The sequence below is a fragment of the Lepidothrix coronata genome, unplaced genomic scaffold (assembly GCF_001604755.1).
Source record: "Lepidothrix coronata isolate B3197 unplaced genomic scaffold, Lepidothrix_coronata-1.0 Scaffold175, whole genome shotgun sequence".
Lineage (NCBI taxonomy): Eukaryota > Metazoa > Chordata > Aves > Passeriformes > Pipridae > Lepidothrix > Lepidothrix coronata.
The window spans coordinates 12,948-25,349 of NW_016690355.1; the positions used below are offsets into that span (position 1 = coordinate 12,948).

A 12,402-nucleotide genomic window follows, 5' to 3' on the forward strand; every position below is an offset into this window, starting at 1 on the left:
GTCCAACTGGCTTCAGTAACAAATCATAGTATGTGCATATTAACGGTGAAGAGTGAGAAAACAAATCATAGGTGAGCCCTAATTTCGACAGCTCCTCATCTGCATTACTCCTGCAACTACTTTAAATAACATAAAAAATGAATTATGAAATTATTATGAGAGACTATCTAAAAAATGCAAGATATATTGATAGGAACATTCTGTAACAGTTTGCTCACTTTCCATTAATGCTGCAGTGGGAGGCTCTGAATTTTGCTCTGAATTTTTGCTCCCTAAGAAAAAGACAAAACCTTGGTGCCGTGGCTTTGTGCAAGCTTACCTCCTCACTTTTAAGCCTGCAGTGCCATGTTTTGAAACTGTTCTCTGTTCCTGTGTAAGCTTTTTTCCAGCTGCTGTGCAGGCAGGTTGGTTCAGGTCCCCGAGGTACGGGGTGCAGGAGGAGATGGCTGCTGTGCCCATCGTGCTGAAGATGGACCTGCCTGTAGTCTGTGGCTTTCTGCCCAGCTCTGCTGGAACTGGCTGTTGGCTCGCAAGCTTTGCCAAAATTTTTCACAATAACAAGCTCCAATCTACATAACACCTGGCCTGTACAAACCAGGTCATTATGAACTTGATCCAAGCTGTCATTCAAGCGGCTTTGTTATTCCCTTCTTAGACTGAGCCAGTCATCCATAAGCAAGCGCTGGTTTAAACCTTCCAGCCCTCACAGCACTTGGCTACCAGTTTTTTTTCTTTAAGCCCCACCAAGCAGGTGAGATCCATGTAATAGGAGGATCACCAATAGCAGAAACATGAAGAAACAATGAGTGATCTGGGCTAAAACCCGGCTTAAGAGGTTACTCTCAGTTCCAAGCTCCTTCATGCTCTGTGCTTTCATTTTCCTGTTGCTGCTTCTTGTTCTCATCCTTCAGTCTTCCCACTCAAATTGAGAAAACCAGATTTACTTAATGTATTTCTTGCATATTCACCCCATATTCCTACACATCTTTCAGGTATATATAGTCCTCCATGAATATTTTGAGGAAAGCTAAAGTCTCAAGGAAGAGAATCAAAGCCAAAATGTCTGTGATGAAGGGAGCTGGCACTGACCTGCCTGTAGGACTGTAAGGACTCTTTTCTTGCCTTCTTGTGCTGCCTCTTCTTTTGATTAGTGCTACTCTTGGGCTGCAGGGAGGAGTTTAAGCTCCCATACCCAGATGCTGGATTAGCTGCATTAATGGAAACTCTACATTGGCAAATTAAGCTAAAAATTGCAGCAGCACAGTTTCCCAGAGGCTTTGACTCCAGATTAACCATGAGGGGTGAAATGTGGCTATTCTTGGCAGGCAACAACACGAGGGCTGTGGGGAGGCAAACAGAATGTAGTCCAGGGCCAGTCAGCAAAAAACCAAGTGTCATTTGTGAAAAACTCCTGACATTTCAAGAGGTGTTTTCCATTCTGTATCAGACAAAAAAGAGACCTTTAGAAAGTTTTGAATGAAGAAAAGAGAACAGTGAAGGTGGGGCTGGTGCAGTATGGGTGGGTGCCCTCTGTCACTCACTGTTGGCCGTTTGGGGTAGGGCTCTCTGACCTCGAAGAGGGCTGAGAAAAAATCCTTCTTGAAACAAGTTGTCTTTGAGGAAGCGTTTCCACTTTGACAAATTTTTGCACAAAACTTAGTATGGAACATTCCTGACCAGCTTCAGTGCAATCTCTGGGGGACTCTCCTTCCCCAGCAAATGTCTAGGATTTTATAATTCATGAGAGCAATGGGCAGGGCAGAACCCAGTGACAGGAAACCCATGTTTCAAGCTCTGATCTGTATTTCATACCTCAGGATAAGTATCGTGACATTTCTCTGCCTTCACTTCTGCTCTGCTGTCTCTCACCTTTGTAAGGTAGAAGGACTCTGAAGTATGAACACTGATTTTTTACATAGCACCTAGCACAACAAAGTTCTGGTTTCATTTGGAGTTTGTAGATGATGTGAACAATCCTTGCATGAGGATTTACCAGTATTTAATATTTTGGTAAAGAAAAAGTAAACCAAGGAACATAAGTGATGCAACCATGTCCACTAAACATTATATATGTTGTTCTTGTTAAATGGCAAATATCCAAGAGAGCTAATTTTCAGAGCCTGAATAGGTTATCCCTGGGGTACAGAGTGAGCACAAAGGTCATATATTGGTCTTAAAGGGCCTGATTGTCACTTGTTTATACCAGCTTTATATCATAGTCATAGAATCATGGAATAGTCTGAGTTGGAAGGGTCCAACTCCTGGTCCTATGTCAGTGGAGTTATTTCCTATTCTCAATAGTTGTAGTTAGTTTCACACACAACACAGGGTGAGACTGAACCTTCTTCAAAAATACAAAAATTAGAACAGTCCGAAAAGCAGGAATAAATATTGTAGTAATTTCATTGTGCACACAGTCACCTATTACTGGCTGAGTTGGATATATGCATTAATTTTTCCTCAATAACACCTAAACTTAATGAGTAGGTCTCAAAGAAAAAGATTCTGCTGAATAATGCCTAGTTTTAATTTTAAATAGGGCAGATAAAGTAAACTGAGATCATTCACTTTGTGTATTTAAAAAGTGATGGGTTCATTATCCTCCCTGGATTCAATAAATATTCCCTCCTTAGTGGAGGACTTCCGCCAGTTTGGTGATCTCTTGTGCTAATTACATCCCCGAAAAAATGACTTAAATGCGTTTGCAAGTGAAAGGCACCAGCCTTCCTTGGGCAAAGCTACTGATTCTCTGTGCAGTTCTGGGCCCCTCGGTTCAGGAAGGACATTGAGGTGCTGGAGACAGTCCAGAGAAGGGCAACGGAGCTGGTGCAGAGTCTGGAGCACAAGTCCTGTGAGGAGCAGCTGAGGGAGCTGGGGGTGCTTAGTCTGGAAAAGGGGAGGCTCAGGGGAGACCTTATTATTGCTCTCTGCAACTATCCCAAAGGAGGTTGTAGCCAGGTGGGCATTGGGGTCTTCTCCAAGGAGTAGGACAAGAGGGCACAGTCTTAAGCTCCACCAGGGGAATTTAAGGTTGGACATTAGGAGGGATTTCTTCACAGAAAGCGTGATTAGAAACGGGAATGGGCTTCCCAGGGAGGTGGTGGTGTCACCTTCCCTGGAGGTGTTTAAGGAAAGACTGGATGTGGCACTCAGTGCCATGGTGTGTTTGACATGGTGATGATCGGTCGCAGGTTGGACTCGATGATCCCAGAGGTCTTTTCCAACCTGATTGTTTCCGCGATTCCCTGGGATTGTTATGGAAGCACCGCAAGCTTCCCCCGCGCTGCATGGACGAGGTGGTTGGTGAAAACGCAGCTCCGGGAATCCGTAACATAAATCAAAACCCAGTTCTGACTGATTTCGTAGGGCTACCGTGTATTTAACAAAATGCGCTCAGAATTCGGTCTCCTTCTCCTTCCAAGCCCAACAACTTTCCGCGCCGTGCCCCCGGCCCCGAGCCCTCAGGCTCGGCCGGCAGAGGGCGCCGCGCGCGCCGCTCGCGTGCGGGGCTGGGCGGGCACGGCCGCGCCTCCTCCATGTTGGCCCCGCCCGCGGCCCCTCCGCGCCGCGGGGCCGAGCGGGGAGAGCGCGCCCGTCCCGCCCCGCCCGCCCGGGCTCGCCCGCGGCGCCGGCCCCGGCCCCGCACACCCGCCGCCGACAGCGCACCGCGCCGGGCTCCATGCCGCGCACCGGGAGCCGAGGAGGTGCGGCCGCCCCGCTGCCGGGGGAGCGGGTGGGTCCGGTGGGTTCCGGGGTCTCGGCTACGGGAGGGGCGTGCGGGGGGGGATGGATGGATGGAGGGACCCGCAGAAGTTGTCGCGGGTTTGGGAGCGCTCCGATCGGGATCTCCCGGCTCGCTGCTGGGCGGGAAGCCGCCCGCATCCCCCGAGCGCCGGTCTGAGTGCTGCGCGCCGGGGTAGCGGGGCACGGACATCGCCGGAGGCAGGTGAAGTTCGGGGGGCAGCGCGTCCGCGGCTCGATGCGGCACCGCCGCCAACTCCGCTCCGCCGGGAAAGTATCGCGGCTGCCGCGGGCAGCGCGGTCGCGGCTCGGTCTGGGCTCTTCGTGGTGCGGGGTGGCTCCTAAACCCACGCTTCCTCAGCCACCCCCGGCCACAGCATCGCGGTCCGTCTGAGTTGTCTTTTCCCCTCCGCCCGTTTCTTCAGTCGGTGGTTTTAAACAAGGCACGCGGATACGCTTCTTCATTAAACACTCATCACCTTGAACGTTCATTCTTAATTTGTGCTCGTCCTTGTGTTTATTTTGTGTGTTGTTGTTCATTCAAGGTCAAGCCGTGTAGAGTTTGGACTTTATTTGTGTGGAGATATGATGAGCACTTTGTAGTCGTGTTCCTTCTCCTCCCTCCCACTCCTCTGCCTGAGCGTTCCTGGAGAAGGCTTTTAAAAGAATAGATGAGGGTCATAAAAAGTACTTGCTGACCGCTGCCTCCAGCTCTTTTGTATAATTGAAATGTGTTGGTTAATTCCTCTAATGAAAACAGAAAATCAGCTTAAAGAATTGATTTTCTGAGAATGTAATTTTTGGAAGAAATAGTTATGCAGGGGATGTCTTTGTTGTGTGCGCAGGTGAGTGGGATAATATACCTGTTAGAGCTCGGTACCACTGAAGGTACATGTGAGAGGACGAGGTGGCTGATAGCTGCTGTTGTCAGTGCCTTGTGTCACGCAGGTGCGTTGTGTGGCTGTTCAACTGACGTCGTAAAATCTTCAAACTTCAAGGAAACTGGTTAACTAGAGCATTGAACTCTTTAGTTTCTGAAAAGATTCTGGTGGAATTTGAGTAATGCCATATCAAAGGTGAAAGAGATGGCATTAAAGTGACGTGCTCTGGTACAGGCATCCTCCTCAAAGAAGACAGGTGTGGGCGTGTTGGGGTGTGGGCTGGGCTGGTTCGTGGGGATGAGACCAGCTCAGAATGCATAACATGGTGTCTTTGAGGGAGTAGGCTCGTGGTGTTAAGTGCTAAATTTCCCTAAGGATGGAAGCAGAGAGATTCTGTGCCTGCCTGTACCTGACATATTGCAGGGCTGGTTTTAGAGCATTGTGGAAGTTACTGCTTTAACTGCTGCGAACATCGACACGAGGAGCACGACGCTGCTGTAAGTCGTGATGGTTTTGCTGCTTGCTTTGATGGGACTGAAGTTTCATTGTTGATTTTTGCAGAAAGTATTTAGACAGTGTTCTCAGCAAAGCCTTTTCTACAACACCAGGGGAAAGCAGAAGATTGTACACTCTGCTTTTTTGTCTTGGTTTTGTGAGGGGAAGCTGTGTCTACTCATCTTCATACGTGAAAACACAGACTCTTTTTCAGATTGCAGGATTTAAAAGCATTTTTCTGAAGAATCAGAAGCAAACACCACTCATTAGTAAACTTCTTTCTCTTCTGCTTTGCCACTGTGGTGTTTCAGAGATCCCATTTCGCTCTGGTAATGGAAGACCAAAAGAGCTGTTAAGCTCCATCTGTATGCATTAGGGTAGGTGGTTGATTTGTACCCTGGGGCCATATTATCTGCTATTTCATTACTTCTGGATCAGTAATGATATTCAGGAAAACTGTGTTTGTAGTGACTGCTTTCTAGGGACGTCTCCTCACTAGAAAGCCGTGCCGATAAGGATCACCCCGCGCGTGTTTGCTGACGCTGCTCTGGTGGAGGCTCTTGGGCTGCTTTGAGCTGCCTTTGATGGCACAAAAGTTCCAGGGTTTGTGAGTAGGAAGTGGGGATTCCCCTGGGTCTCCTTGCACTTTAGTATAATTTGTGTTGGTTTTTTTTTTTATTCCCTAACCACTATTCAGTCTCTTACGCGTCCTCACACAGATGATCAGAGCTCTCGTGCCTGTTTTAGACACTTGGTCCTTTTGTGTTTGGGCGCAGCATTAACTACCCCAGGGGCTGGTAGAGGAGCCTGAGCTGGAGCGGGTGAACCATGCCAGGTGCTGCAAGTATTCTGTGCCAAGCTCAGTGCTGAATAACAGCACAGAGGTGGTGATGCGAGAGTGGTTTTGGGGAGTGGAAAACCCAGGTGGTGGTTGCACTTTGGAAGCTTTTGATGTCCCTGTTCTGTTGGTAGGTGGGCAGAGTGGTCCTGGTGGAAGATGTGCTGTGATGTGAACGGTTTCATCCAGGTGTCCAAGGCAACTGAGCTTGTCTGGCTGTGCAGGCTGTAAGCAAAGAGTGGGATAAGAAAAATACCAAAAAATAAATTACCCTGAGTTGACAGTGCTGCACTGACACCACGAGCACCTGTGTCTGCTCTGCTTCCCTGCCCTGCAACGCTGCTGGCACTCCCATACCTTAACCTAAAGGGATTCTGAAAGCTGAGCAACAGGGATGCTGTTGCAGATTAAAGAGGTGATGGAAATGCCTCCAGGCTGTTGTCCAGGGAGGTAAGTTCTTCATTCTCCATTAAAGGTATATGCTGTGCTTTAATGGGGTGTGCTGAGCTGGGCTTGATGCTATTGATGGGCTGGAGGGGGGGAAGGCAGAGGTCTGTCTGCTGGAGCCACCTGACGCAGAGGCGGCTTTGGGAACTTCTTGGGGCATTTTTGTACGTGAGGGAAACTGTCCTGATGGATTGCCCTGAAGTGTGTTAGTAAAGTGTGTGTCTAGGTTGTCAATTTGCAGGACCTTTGTTGAACCTCGGGGGTTTTGTTTCAGTATGGTGAGAAAAAAGCATTGTTTTCACGAAACAGAGCTGCTCTGTGGTTTGTTAATGAAATAGAAAATGAAAAGTCGTCTTGTCCTGGCAGCAGTTCACAGGCTCCGGTGTTACCAGCGGGGCTGAGGATCGGGAATGCTGCTGGAGCTGCCTACGGGTGACGGCTTGTGTGGTTTGCTTGTAAACCAGAAAACTTGAGAACCTGTATGTGGGCTGGCATGCCTCGTTGTACTGGAGTTTCAGGGTAAGATCAGACTGCACGGCCAGCACTCTCTGTGCTGTTGTGGTGTGTTGCTCTGTGTGTTCTGGGTCCTTCCACACCGTGAGGTTTTGCCCAAATATCACTCCAGCTCTTTGCCTAAACTTTGAAAGTGTTGACTCTTTACTGAGATAGCATTCCACCTTTCCTGTTATTTGCCTGAGGATCATGTAGAGCAGAGTAAATGGGAGGGTGTGGTGTGAAATGAGGGTGTGATTGCCAGGTGAGGCCAGGATGGTGCTGAGAATGCTGAACCCTGCTCACTATGCTCCTTCTGGAAGCTGGGCATCCCACCACAGCCAAAGCTGCTTCCAGAGTGGTGATGAAGTGGGTATTGTGGTAGGGGAAGCAGATAAAGGGCCACAGGCAAAATAAAGTAGTGTTCGTGTGAAAAAATAAAACCCAGGAATTTGTGCCGGAGGATGAGAGTTGTGTGGGTCATTTAAAACCAGAAACTCTGCAAGGAAGGCAGGTTTCTCTGCTCACTCTGTGACTCTGCAGAGGTCCAGCCTGAGTCACTGATAGACTGTCTTACCTTACTTCTGTGTCTAAGCACAAGTGCTCACTGTCTGCAGTCTGGCTTTAACCACAAGAACAAAAATATACTGTGCTTCGGACTAGCAAGCTTGCCCTGAACATGCTGGTAATGCTCTTTCTGCTTTGAATGCCTCGTTATTGAATCATCTTTAGGCATTCCTTTGTACTTCTGCTGTATTTAGTTAAAACACTCCAGTATTAAGGACATGCTGCATCGTTTGTGTTGGGAATGCTCTTAGTTGCGCTTCTTTTCTGTTATGATTTTTGTTTGTTAAGCTTTTGTTCTGATTGAAACAAAATCTATTTTTTTTTTTTTGCCAAAGATTTTTGGTCGTTCTCTTTTTTTTTTTTTTTTCTCTGGAGTCTCGTCTTGCTTATGCTCATATTTGTGTCTGAAAATAAGGTAGCAACTTTGTTTTCTACCTCACCTGCAGTCAGTGAGCAGGCAGCTGTTTTGAGAAAGTGCATGGAATGGGTGAGGAAAGAGGTTCAGGGACCACCAAGAAAGCAAATAAAAACCAGAATGTGCAAGCCCAGTTGCAGTGCAGGAAAGTATGAAAAGTGTTTCAGCTGAGGTGATGTGACCTGAAAGGGTAGCGTGACCCAGGAGAGAGGGAAAATAAAAGGTTTTATAAGTGAAATAAACATTTATAACTACTTAAAAACTATTAGAAAGTGGAGAAATAGTAGCCTTACTGACTCAGTTGCTTAAACAGAAAATGTGTTTATGCAGGAAAGGGATGTTCTGGTAGTGGACAGCTGTTTTTGGAAGGTTGGAGAATGCCTAAGTTCATGTGGCAGAGTTCTGGTGCCAGCCTTGCTAGGGGTGAGGGGGGACTCCTTGTCGGTCTTTAGGTTGCCAGGAATGTACAGAAAGACACCACGTGCCATTTGGCTCTGTCAGGCTGGTGTGGCCTTCCCGAGGAAAGATAAATGAAACAATCTCCTCAGTCATTAGGTGTAATTGTGGCTGTTTCTGATCCATCTTCCACAATAGCTTGTAATTCACACTGGCCTTGTTTCAGCACGTGGTGAGAGCAGTGTGGGGTTCTGTCTGCTGCCTGCTCTGCAGGGCTTTGTGGAGAGCAGAACTTGCCACAGCACATTGTGGGATATGTAAGTATTTATATTAAAAAAACATAATGTTTTTATATGTGTACAATAGGACAGTGGTATTGAGTCTTGTGATAGATTTTTATCTTTGCTTTTAACTGAATTTAACTGAATTTAACTATTTTAACTGAATTGCAGGGTTTTCATTGCAAAATTGATCTGAGTAGATAGTAGAGGGCAGGGCAGAACTGTCGAGGGTACTGCATTGTGGGGGTAATGATCCTGGACATTAACATAAGTCTTTTGAGACACTTTTGAGAACTGTAGGCTGCAAATATTTAAGAATCTGTAATTAATTTCAGATACACATGATAGATGCCTTTAGCACAGGAGCTAGCAGTGGTCTTTGTGATTGCCACTATCTCCAGCAATGATGTACAGTTTTGGACCACCAGTTTTTAGTGTATGGTTTTCATTCATGAAGAAAAGACTTAGGTGGTGGGAGGCTTGACAGTTATGGCAAACTTTATTTTACAAACCCATCCCTACAGAAACACGCAGGAGGATTCCCTCTTATGTTTCTTTTTTTTTTTTTTTTCAATCTGTGTGTGTCTTGTTTTGCTGTTTAAAAATTTATCTGTGCTCCATCTTGTGAAATGTTTTGAAACAGTCAGGAAAATCACCCGTCCTGTGTGGGAATATGCACTGAATTAAATTGCAGTTAATAAAACAGAGAATACACCCACAGCACAAACTGTAATGGATGGAGAAGCGACCTGAAGATGTAGCACAATAAAGGTGAGTGCAGTTCAGCCATTAATGAATGGGATTAAAACTCGTGTTTATGAGCAAGGGAGGCTTTCCACTGGGATGGAGTCTGTTTTGTGGCTGGCTTTTTGTCTCTGGTGGGTTGAAACAGAGCTCTGTTCCAGAGCCTTGCTGAAGCTCAGCACGGATGATTTGTATTCTCCCAGAGAGTCATTTGTCAGGAGATGAACAGCAATATGCTCAGTGTTTGCTGCAATAGCAAAGACAAGTCCAGTTAAAGACTTATTTCTTGGGGTAAAGTAATTTTTAAACTTTCCATCAAAAAAAGTCATAAATACCTCTGCCCAGCCTAGATTTTTTTTCTAACTCAAGTACTTTAGTGCCAAGTTCAGGTGCTGCAGAAAATGGAGCAACCAGAGCTTCCAGGCAGGGAGGACACAAGTTTGGTCCCCAGAGGACATGTTGGTAGTGAAAGGTCACTGCTTCAGAAGTCACGTGATTTGGGAACTTGGTGAATTTCTCTAAACATTGTAATGTATTTTTAAGTAAAATTCTGTGTCAAAACAGAAATTGAAACAAAATAAGCAGAAGGCTAAATTTCCCCCAGATGAAGCCATAATTTTTCGGGAATAAAACTTGGCTGACTTTAAATGAAAGCTTTAGTATTGTTTTATAGCAGAAGCAAAAAGAAAATAAGGATTCAGTTCTAGTTCAGTTCTTTTTTCTGTTGGGAAAGGAGGTGTGGGGTGTGTGTGGATTTTTTTGATGTTTTCTTTTTTTTTTTTAATATTTTATTCCATTTAACAGAGAAGCCCAATCACGTCCAGGTCCAGCTCTGAGATAATTGCAGATTGTTGTCTTCCTGTTACTTCCTTGGTGTGGAGCTGGGAATGATTCTCTCTTTTTCTTCAGTATCAAGTCTAAATTGGGTATTAAGACTGGGCTGGACAGGGCTAAGAGCAACCTGGTCTAGTGGAAGGTGTCCCTGCCTGTGGCAGGGGGTTGGGATGAGATGATCTTTAAGGTCCCTTCCAACACAAACCATTCTATGATTCTATTAAAGATATACATTGGATAGAGTAGCTCTCAAATAAGTTATTTTCTGAGGCTTTTGTTAATCTTCAGTTCTGGATTTCTTTTTGGTATCTCTGGAGCTTGAGTGTGGAATTTGGTAAGGGAGGATTTCTTTGCAGAGGTTGTGGCAGTAGTTTATTATTCTGTCTTCTTTTGCTGAACGCAGGGATGAGTGAAATGAATGTGAGGTGTTTGGTCTCACACCAAATGATCAAGAAAAACAGGATTGGGACAGTGTTGCAGTGAAGCAAACCTTTGAATGAGCAGATAGAGAGAAGCTTTGCAAGTTGACAAAGAAAGAGTGGTTTATAGAAGGGGAACCAGTAGAATGTGTTTAAAATAATAGGAAATTGCTCATACTAAAAAGTCTGCAAAGATGATGAAAATTGGTGTTGGGACCAGGGAGAAGGGTTGTGTGAGTGCTGGTAAGGAGATGGTGGCAATTTGTAATGGAGCTGTGAAATGAGGGGAAGGAGTTTTGGTGAGTGCCAGTGGAGAGTGGAGAGGCAAGGAAGTGAGCTGGTGTTGAGGAATGGACTCAGACTGTAAATGTGGTCAGACAGCAAATGGCTTGGAGCTTCTGAATGACAAAGAGGGAAGAAAAGACATGAGAAAGAGATATGATCCAACTTTGATTTTAGTGAGCTGCGATAAAAAAAAGGATGTTTTGTGTCACTCTGACTGTGATGGAAATAGGAACTAGAAAGGAGAGGAGAAACTTTAATGAACAAACAGGATGGAGACAGAAGTGATGGAGGCATGTCAGGATTTGTTTTTTTGCCTCAAAATATGTAAACCCCTACTCCCACCCTTCAAAAAGCCAATCCTCTACTCCTTTTATATATTTAGGAATATCGCTGGTAATATATCATGTCAAATTTGTTTGTATATCTGCTTATATCATGTCTAATTTTGGCAGGAAGTATAACACTAATTATGTTTACTGTCAGGTTGATTGCCCCTTCCCTGTGCAGCTCTGGCTGAGCCTGTCTTGATCCCTGTTTGAATAGGAGTAACTTTTTCCCTGGCTATTTGAAAGAGTCTTGGCTGTACAATGCCCTTTCTCTGGGTCTGGAGAAATACCAGCTTGTCAATCTTCCAGATGAGCTGTAAAGACTTTCTTATCAGGAAAGGTTTAAAGCAGAAAGGTATTGATGGGCTGGAATTATCAGATTTGATTTTTTTTATTTGAGAGAGGGGCAGTTACAAACATGATATGCTCTCTTGGTTTTCTGGGTGTCAAATCAGCCTCTGTGGCTGACAGTTTAAAAATACAAATTAGATGAAGACAACAAGTAGTAGATATATTATTTTGATTCTGAGATGCTTCTTGTAAATATTCCTCAAATAAGCAACAGGGCAGCTGAGTAAGAAGCTGTGGGAGAGGAAGTGGGGCAGGAAAGTTGAGTGGGAAGTGGTGTTTAGCAGGAATAAAGAATATGGAAGTTGGGACTGTGGCTTCACTGAAAATAATCATAGCAATAGTCATCCTCCTGCAGAGGATGATGGGGGGGGAATGCAGAATGGGATGCAAAACTTAATGCAGAAAGGATAAGATATGAAAACATTTTCAAAGTCATTTGCCAAAATACCTCTGGAAGGCAGAACCTGAAGTAATTTGGAAGGGCAGAGTTTGTAAAGCATCTAATCCTGCAGAGGAGCACATTTGGAGGTGTAAAATTTGGGAATTACTTTTCCAAAATGGACTCCAATTTGAGGTTGGTGTTAATGCCTGTCTGCTTTAGGAAAACGCAGATAGTTACTATTTTCTGCTAAACTTGAAAAGGAAAATCTGAATAACACTACTGGGACTGAGAGTTAAAGGTCAGAAACTTTGAATAGCAGCATTAATTGCTCCCTTTAAAGGATATAAAGGATCAGAGTCTTTCAGGGCTTGCCTAAGGAGGAGAGCAATATTAATGCCAGTAAGTGATAATACAGCAAGACTCAAACAGAGGAGGTGGGGCAGGTTTTCCCCGTTACTACTCCAAAATAAGATCAAAATCCTGTTAACTTGGGTGTTAACTTGGTGTC

At 45.2% G+C, this 12,402-nt stretch overlaps 1 protein-coding gene across 3 annotated transcripts in view; it reads left to right on the top strand.

Annotated features, from left to right (window-relative positions):
- The first annotated feature begins 3,648 nt into the window (after nucleotides 1-3,648).
- THSD7B (thrombospondin type 1 domain containing 7B) overlaps nucleotides 3,649-12,402 on the top strand; it is a 316,304-nt gene continuing 307,550 nt past the window's right edge. For 2 of the 3 annotated variants that reach the window (XM_017830217.1, XM_017830220.1), the window contains exon 1: nucleotides 3,649-3,733. The gene's annotated coding sequence lies outside the window, so the exon portion shown is untranslated. The remainder of the gene's footprint in view (nucleotides 3,734-12,402) is intronic. The other variant, XM_017830218.1, reaches the window with a different exon arrangement.